The sequence below is a fragment of the Conger conger genome, chromosome 4 (genome assembly GCF_963514075.1).
Source record: "Conger conger chromosome 4, fConCon1.1, whole genome shotgun sequence".
Taxonomy (NCBI): Eukaryota; Metazoa; Chordata; class Actinopteri; order Anguilliformes; family Congridae; genus Conger; species Conger conger.
Window position 1 is genome coordinate 27,894,939 of NC_083763.1, and position 9,799 is coordinate 27,904,737.

The 9,799-nt window shown below is 40.0% G+C and overlaps 1 long non-coding RNA gene across 1 annotated transcript in view; it reads left to right on the plus strand.

Annotated features, from left to right (window-relative positions):
* The window catches only part of LOC133127651 (uncharacterized), a 42,121-nt gene extending 37,571 nt beyond the window's left edge, over positions 1-4,550 (plus strand). Inside the window, exon 3 of the long non-coding RNA XR_009708643.1 lies at positions 1,889-4,550. This is a non-coding gene — a long non-coding RNA (uncharacterized LOC133127651). The remainder of the gene's footprint in view (positions 1-1,888) is intronic.
* The last annotated feature ends 5,249 nt before the right edge of the window (positions 4,551-9,799 follow it).

The window sequence follows — 9,799 nt, forward strand, 5'->3', positions numbered from 1 at the left end:
AACTGTTTGTCATTTGTTGTGATGACAGTGCTCGCATTCTTATGAGGCAGGAGTTCAAATGTGTTATTGAAATGTTACTCATACGGATATATACAGCATAATGACTTGCAAATGCACAAGGAAAGCGTTGTGTCACCAGAATATGAAGTGGGGTCAGTTACAATAGACTTGTGTCCTTGATAGCGGTGTTGCAAGCACATCATATTTGTTGCTAGATTTAATGACATTTGAGGATAATGTTATTTATTTGCTTTACAAACATGCTTACATCTACATATTTTGCATTTATACTGCTGGATATTTTACTGAAGTAAAGTATCTTATGCAAGGATAGAAAATAATTAAAAAATAGGCAAGTTAATTCATTAATAATAACTTCTTATAACATGTGCAGATTGCATATTGACAACCTTAAATAGTTATTATTTATTTATTTATACAATTGTTGCACTGGCAGCTTTCTGTTCTTATTTACACCAAGGGTGTCTCAAAACATGTAAAATGAGGGTGCATCATAGAACAGAGATGTTAACCCTTTAGGAAGACAGGATATGTACCTGTTGCACTATAAAATGGTTGTAATCTAGAAAGTGAAGGCAAAATACACTTATTTTACAAACCTCCATTCCTGAAAAGTTGCGAAAGTATGTAAAATGTAAATAAAAACAGAAAACAGGGATTTGTAAATTCTCTTTTACCTATATGTGGCAAGACGGGCACTGTTTGCAGGGAGGAGGCAGAGCAATCCGAGGATCATGCCGACTGGTTAAGATAAAAAAAAGGGAAGTAGAGCAGTGTGCGCCAACATCCGAAGAAGATACAGAGCTGAAAAAGTTAGTTTGGTTTAGTTTGCCTTTATTATTTGTCTTCCCCGCTCCAGCATTTTTAATAAAATGTCTCTTCTCTCCGCCCAGGGGTGTGTCTTGGCGTGTGCCATTTTGGTGCCAAAACCTGGGACAGAAGAGAACTGAGGATGGAACCTTCTCTGCTGGTTCAATTAGTGAATCAGCTAGCCCAGATACAAGAATCATAGCATCAAGCTCTCTGCAGCCTGCAGGACAGTCAACAACAGGTGATCACAGGCAGTGGATCAACCCATCCTAATGGAGCTGCTGAGGGAAACAACAGCGGGTCCCACTCTAACCACACCCTTGGCCCACATCAAACTACAGAAGATGGGGCCAGAGGATGTACCGGAGGCATTCCTGGAACTGTTCAGACTGTCAGGGTGTGCAACTGGCTGGTGGAGGAGTGGGCATTGTGCCTCTTAGCATTGCTGTCAGAGGAGGCACAACTGGCAGCAACTATCTTGGAGTCGGTGGGATAATGGCCTTTTCCAGTCCGTTTGGATCACACCAATTCGTTACACTTCCTTTTGGGTTACATGGGGCTCTGGTGAACTTCCAGCATCTGATGGACAGGCTCTTAAGACTGCATGCTACCTACACCACCGCCTATCTGGATGATATTATCACAGTAATGACCGTGACATATGCAGCATCTGCAAGCCATCCTGAAGACGCTGCAAAGGGCAGGGCTAACTGCAAACCCAGGGAAGTGAGCAGATGGACATTGGACAGATGGAAGTGCAGTACCTGTAGTTCCTCTTGGGGCATGGGTGAGGCAGTCCCCTGGCCGATAAAACCCCGGCCATTTCGGCGTGTCCCAAACCCGAGTCCAAAAAAAGTGAGGCAATTCCTGGGGCTAGCGAATTACTATCAGCAGTTCATTCCAGGTTTTTCTAGTCTCGCTAGCCCCTTGACTGATCTCACTGAAAAGGGTCCAGTGGACGGAGCAGTGCCAGGTGGCATTTCTGAGAATTAAAGCATGCTTGTGTGATGGTCCTCTATTTATTAGCCCTGACTTCTCGAAATCTTTCCTCCTGCAGACTGATACCTTGGATAAAGGACTGGGAGTGGTGTCTTCCCAGGAAGTGGAGGGGGAGGAGCGACCGGTCAGTACTCTACATCAGCAGAAGCTCAGCCCCAGGGAGAGTTGGTACAGTACCATCGAGAAGGAATGCCTCGCCATAAAATGCTCTGTGCTGACTCTCCGGTACAACCTCCTGGGGGAACACTTTGACCTCTATTCGGATCATGCCCCGCTCCATTGGCTGCACAGAATGAAGGACACCAACGCCTGGATGTAAATAACTACACAAGCTGAAATCCTTGTGGGGTTTTCCTATTGTCCTATTCAGTCAAACTTACTTATTTCACAAGGAGAAAACTCTGATTTTCAAATTCAAGAAACTGTATTGAAACTAAATGTTTCAATGCTGTTTGCTATAATGTTCAGTGATTTTGCATTGTCTTTCACCTGGAATACATTCAATACCCTTTTCCCTTTCAGTTTGAGGTTTTCATGTTTTGTTCACATTATGATTAAGATATTTTGAAGAAAGTGAATCTTTTTATGTGTTTTGTGGTTTATGAAAATAAAAAAATGAGTATCACTTGTAGTATCACTACAAAATCACCTGTTCATGTTCAGTAAAATTTGTCAGACAAATACATACAAAGTTTCATTGAGGAGACCATTAATTCTGACCAAATCCCCAACTCTATTTGCAGAAATGCAGCCCCAAACTTGCAAGGAACCTCCACCATGCTTCACTGTTGCCTGCAGACACTCATTCTTGGACCACTCTTTTCTGCACCCCAGTTCCTATGTTTTTGTTTTTGAGTCGCTTGGCCTTGTTTCCACATCGGAGGTATGGCTTTTTGGCCACAATTCTTCCATGACCAGACTAGATGGGTGTACCTGTGTCCCACTGGTTTCTGCCAATTTTTCTGTTACAGTTAATCGTTCTTCTTTCTTGGCTGGGAAAGTTGGTGGCATGTGCATTGTATGTATGCCAAGTTTCTCTGACTGACTGGCTCTCACAAGGTGCAGAACAGGCCCCTTTGAGACATGGATGCAGGCCATTAACTGGAAATCATAATAGTCATTTTAAATGGAAAAAAACCCACAGGACACCTGATTAGAAATTAATAATGCATTGCAAGTTCATATGCTTAAGCAAACAGGGGGATAACTAAAATAGATAAAGGAGAGGGGACTTCTCTGGTTATTTATGACCAATGTAAAATTAAGCACTTCCAATCTTTGTCTTTTTACACTCAAATAAGAACATGAGCACACCCCACCGTGATATTCTCTTATTTCTCTTGAGAAAGTGTGTTATTTATTTTTTTTGCAATGTACAGTACACCTATTTCAGTTTCACCATTAAAGTTACTCAAGCCCGCTTTACTGAGACCACAGTTATTTTATTTCAAGTCTGGTTTTTTAAAATTTGTTGTCGGGTAGTTGATAATTCTACTTAAATCATGCATGTGTTGGTATATCCCAGAAATGTATATATAATTGTATTCCCTACTCTGCTTTCTGCCTGATTTCACTGCTACCTCCTCTCAGGGTAATAAATTCTTACATTGGAACGCTGAGACCCAGATCTAAGCCATTAACACACACTACCCCCACTTTGGGTCTAAATGAGTCTCACCCCATGCTGTCATTCTCCCACAAGATCAATGCAACAGTACTGGCCTGCTTATTAACACCACCTTGCCAGACATCTCCCGTACCGCAAATCCTACTTGTGTAAGCAAATCCTGCCACATGTCACTCCTTAGGGCCAGTGATGACCATAAATAGTTTCCATTCCGCCTAACTTCACGGAGCAACAGTGTCCTCTTTTTGTAAGACAAAGTAACCACGGCCTCCGTTGACAATATTGGAATAGCTAACATTAAAATCTTTATTGGCATACGTGGGTAACATGATTATCCTTATCGGTGAATAACATACCTGATATTGATGTGTATTTCAGTCAAAATAAATTGGGAGTAACCATTCTTGATATGTACTCAAATTGGTAGATCAAGACAAATTAAGCTTTGTGAAAATAATTTCCGCATCGAACAAAAGTAAAAAACAAATGATCTTTATAATATTTTTCAGAAAGCCCCACTATTAGTTGAGTCCAAGTGTTACGAGGACCCCAAAGGAGGAAGGTTTTCCTTACAACCAATAGGGCCAACCAGAGCACACACCTAAGACCAACAATGATATAAGGATAACTCATATATAGATCGATATGAGGCTTTTTTTGTTTTTGTTTTTTAGGTTTTAGTGATATCTTTGTAGTTTCTCTTTAACCAAAAAACATGACAATGAGGGGTAATCTCCCAGGAAGTCCTTCCTAGCCGTATTCCAAAGTTTTCAGCTCATTGAACCCTGTCTAATTATCAGCTTAATATATAGCACCAAGATAATAATGGGACTCTTTATTATAGAATAAGTTCAGCCTTTTGGTAGATGCGGCGATAGTTTTTTAAATTCGGCACCCAGAGTTTTGCTAGACCAACTGCTTCCTTTGTTTCTTCTCATTACCCTCCTTCCTATCTTCTTGGTTAAGTAGGATGAACAACGTAGCTAAACCTTCATACAATAATTCACGTACTGGTTAAGTGTGTCTGTTCTTAGTAAACGTAACATCTTTATCAGCAGATTATTCCTTTAATTTGTACGAAACCTATCTTCTTCTGTCACTTTATTTTTATTAACACATTATTCCTGTTTTTTTAATTGATGTAGTTAGTTCTCATTGTAGTTCATGAATGTCAGTCATTCTGCCATGTATTGTGTTAACACGTATGGACGACTGCGATTATTGATTCTCATTGCATTGAATTTCCTGCTTTATAATAAATAGTATAATCCATTCAAAGACTGGTGTAATGAATCTCTCTATATTTGAATGAGTGATCAACTGATGAAGGCCCATGTTGACAGAGCTTGAGAGGAAGAAGAATGATCTGCCAGGAACATCTCAGGGTGTGTCACGGTGTCAGACATTTTGATGCCGAAACCTGGGATAGACGAGTCACCAAAGATGGAAACTTCTTCACTAGTGCAGATGGTGCAGCTGCTAAATACTATACATATGAACTACTATACATCACCATATACTTTTTGCAGGCAAACTATTATACCCCCCCGTAACACCAAATAGATGGGTTTTCCCATTTCCTGAGCACAGGACTCCCCTCTATATCTATAGTAATGGTACAGTAGCCTCTGTTTCACAGTGCAGTGGAAGACATACTGCAGGTAAGTGTACCTGCCATTTACTGTAACTCATCTGTTTGGCGAACATGTTTGCCCATTTGCTGGTATCTTCACTTTTAAAACCATCGGATTTTCCCTACCTGGGAGAATGCGTTTACCAGATTTTTATAATTGAAGAATGTGGCACACAACCATAACAGGTTTGCCTGTTGTGGTTGAGTCATCGATGTCTCAGATTGTTAAAAAGACTCTCCGCTAGTGAGAACAGCAGTTTACATCCTTATCAGCCTCCTACTTGCAATGCAGGGCAATAAAACAGCAGGCTCCACCATGCCACACTTTACAACCCTGACCTCATCACAGACTCAGACAATTAAAGGCATATTCTAACAATCCTTGATACCATTTTTCTAGGTCAAAAAATCATGTTCCAATATAAGAACAAAAATATACAATTCAGAAGTTGCGTTGTAAAGAGTTTATTTGGTACAATGTTTTTTGGAAAATGTAAACACTACATTTGCAAATATGTATGCTACTTGGACTCATGGTGCTATGCAAATGTTTACCCATCCAGTTGTGTTTATATGACTGCGTAACCTAGCGATGTTAGTGCAAATGAAAATAGACAACGAACTTTTCTGTATTGTAACAAAATTTCAGTACACCAGTCAACCCATAAGCATCATCATGCTGACAGGGTTTAGTGCACACCACTGTGACGTTGTTCAGAAGCCGTGATAGATGGCAGAAACCCATTGTTACGACATTATCAAGTGAGCGTTTTAATGACACATTCTAATCACATACGTATTTGTGATCAAACCTGTATGGGCCAGTTCTGGATTATATATGTTTTTGACGGTATGCGCGAAAGAGTAGACAGCAATAGCCCAAACTAACTTATCATTTTTGTAGTGTACCCCTAGGATCAACAATCTGATCCCTATGGGCCCTGTGGAGTTTGGTTCAGGATACAGACCTCTACAGTAACAGCCTAAGTGAAAAAGGCATAAATAAGCCCATTAAACAGAAAAAATAACCAAGAATCAACAATGTGATATAGCGTTTTTACCAGAAACATCTAATTAACATGGAACACAAGACACGGGGGGCTCCTTTGTCATTTAATTTTATTGAATGGTTACACACTGGAGAAAGACAATCTGAGGAGTTTGCATAAAGTTAACTGTAGCATATGTAAATAGCAAGCCAATTACTTTGATTAGCATACTGCATGTGGTTCAAGTCATTACAATTTATGAAAGACATGTTGCTACATCTAGCTCACTGTATTACAGGGTGGTGATAACTTTGTGCTAGACCTCTTGAGTGACAAATTAACAAAGACTACATTCAACTTATCATCCACGGCACTGACTTGAGTGCAGGAACTGGGGATAGATGATGCATGGAGGACATTATATCCTACAGAGAGGGATGTATTTTACCTCTACAGTTCATGGTTCCAGGACTGATTTGATGGTGGTTCCAAGACTATTTTGTATAAATGTTTCACTGTAAATATTTGGCAGCTTGCCTCTCTGATCTTAGTCCTCTTAAAATGGCTTGAAAAGATTATTGTAACACTAAGAAATCATATAAACTGAGATTAAAGCTATACCTCTTGGTTGATGAGGATTTGTCAGTAATGTACATGGAATTATTTGAAAGTGTACCTAAGGACAGATTTGATTTTTTGCACACAAACAGAAGCAAAGTAAAATGCTACTGAACTCATTCGAGAAATAAATGTATACACTTGACAAATAACATGCTATTAAAAGATCAAAAAACAAAACAAACAAAAGAAACTGTGAAGTCATATCTTGACATTGAAGAGAATGGAATACAGCAGTCTAGTCAGAATTAAAGCAGAAGCTGATATAGATAGAACTCATTACCACTATTACAAAAAAGGGGACTCAGAGGAAATGGCAGGAAAGGTAAAGGCTGAAATAAGACAATGACATTAAACAAGCTGCTAATAAGCTACTTCTGGACTGGCTTTTTCCAGTTGAATTTCTTAAAATAACATTCCAATGTGATAGATCCCCCTTGACTGATATTTGGAAGGAATCTATTAGGACAGGACAGCTTCCTCCTACTCTAGAAATTGCCAGAGTGTGTACATACAGTCATATTCAGGAAAATTAGTGGAAACTCAGTGGAATGGAGAGAAGAATGAGAGTGGAGGAAGGGTAAAGTGAGAGATAGCAAGGGTGAAACTGGAAGCAACATGGGAAAGAAGAGGAGACAGTGAGTGAAAAATGAAGAGTTTAAGGCAGTGTGTGAGAGGGAGAGATATTGAGAGAGAATTGGGATGGATTTGTACTGTAAGAGAGAGTCTGGGGATGAGTCTGTAAGAGGCAGAGACTGAGGAGAAGAGGTAGCGGTGTGAGGCGTGAAAGCCGGAGTCAATGAAGGGACATTTCACTGAAATCGGCAGAGACTCAGGCAGGACCATCTCAGCGGTTGAGGAGGATACTGGCAGACGAATGAAGGGCATGGGTTCAAACCAAAACAAGCAACGCGAATATACAGAAAAAAAGCATGGCACTTACCCAATTCCCTCCCACCTCAACCCAAACTTGGAACATCATGACCCATTTAGACTTGTTGAAATATTCAGAGGCACTTGTCTGGCTTGACCTTGTAGGAGGAGGAATCCATTACAAGCCCTAACTTTTCAAGGGAAACAGCAGAACGCCCACCCCCGAAAGAACAACTGTGACTTCTGTACCACGGCGTATATAATTTAAAAGCCTGATTCTGACTAACACCGAGGGGATTTGTGCCAGGGTTTTCCTCATAACTTTGCTTCCTTCTTATTTTAGCCCACAGAAAGGTCAGGGGACTCTGTTGTGAATAAGCAGGAGAAGATTTATGAAGCTGGCAACTTCCAGAAATCACACAGACCCGGGGAAGGGGAAAAAAAGTGAGTAATAGCAAAGCGCAATGCAGCTACTCATAAACAAAGCTGAATTATTTATGGTAGTAATGTCTGGTAAATAAAACTATAGTACCAGAGGAGAGAATTTCTATCTAAAAAAAGTTGGATGATGAGTCTCTGTAGCATTTGTTTGTCAAACGTTTAATTATCAACCCTTAAATTATTGTACTACTATCCCACGTGTAGATTAATCTCTGTAACTCTGAAACTCTATTGATTATACCACCATTCCCAGCCAACACCTAGATCATGGCTTGCTAATATTTCATTCAGGCTCTCCAGCTGTGATGCATGTTGGCTAATGTTTGGATGTGTCTATTTGTGAATGTAAATTATCTACTGCCAGATACGCAGTAGATACTGCAAGAACCCCCCCCCCCCCCCCGGAATTATACTCACCTGACTCATTGAAGCCCTAACGAGTAAATCAGTTGGGTTTGGGCCTTAGTAATAATCTTTTTTAAAAGTAACAAAGACTAATCCAAAAGGCTTCCCAATCTTTTGCACAGGGCTCTTTTCCTTTTTTTATAATTTCTAAACAATAAAAAATTAAGATAAAGAATTAAGAGAAATGTATCATGTTTAACGCTGTACCATTTAGAGTTCTGGTTTGCTTTCGATCACATACAGATTCATTGTAACAGACATTTAAACCAGGGGTGCCCAACTGTATAATGGGGCTCATCAACTAAACTATATCATATCCAGGACTACTCTTGCCATTTACTGATTGGGGCCAGTCTTGAAGTGTTGCATGAGGGGTTATCTTTTCGATAGACCTGTTTAATCTGTAAAAAAAAAGAAAAAAAAGAAAAGTCTAAATCACCCTCGGTCTGAAAGTGTTGTCGCTTTGCTCTGAAATGTAATGTCAGAACAAGAATGCCATTATGTAACATTTCAACTCTTCAATAGCATGCATAATGTATGTTTAGCAGTATTGATTTCTCACTCAGATGATGGAATCTTAATTGCTGAATCCATAAAACATGAAGGGAGCTCATCATAACGTCTCAAATTGAAAAGACTTGTCATGTCACTGTTGAAGGATTTCATGAAAATTCAAACTGCCGCTCTAATGAGTGTCTCATTTGAAAGGGTTATTCAGGTAGCACACATACGACTGATGATTGATATCAGTAGACAGTATAGTGGCAATACATCTATCAGCACACAGACTGTGGATGAGATGCATTTGATAATGAAAATAAATTAGGCAAAAAATATGAATGAACAGCATTGATGGCAAACTCCTCGCCTACCAAATATTTAGCATCAAGCTTCTCTGTACTGCAGGCCTAAGTGTACTATCAAAGTTCATGTCAAATAACTAATGTGCAACAATATTTACAGAATTTTCAGATGGAAAAAAGGCAAATGTACTCACCAGTAATCAACTGCCAGTTCGTCTTCCTCGTCGTGCTTCCAGGCCAAGCAGGGCTGTGCAGGGAAACCTGGTGGTTGTTTCTACTGGTATTGCGTTGCCCGGCTCTGCTCCTTCTGCTACTTTGGGATCTAATGATTTGGGGTCACTGCAGGATCTGCGGGCCATAAATGGTTTGAAGCTTCTGCATCTAAATTCGAGGAGTTTGCTGCCCAAGTTGGATTTCATTAACTGTATGATTGTCGATGCCGCCCCCGACATACTTGTTATTACCGAATCTTGGTTGTCTGGGAAAATTTCCAACTCGGATGTTTCTATTGCCGGTTTTAATTTGTTTAGATCTGATAGGAGAGCTAAAGGAGGCGGAGTGGCTATATTTGTCAGGGAAC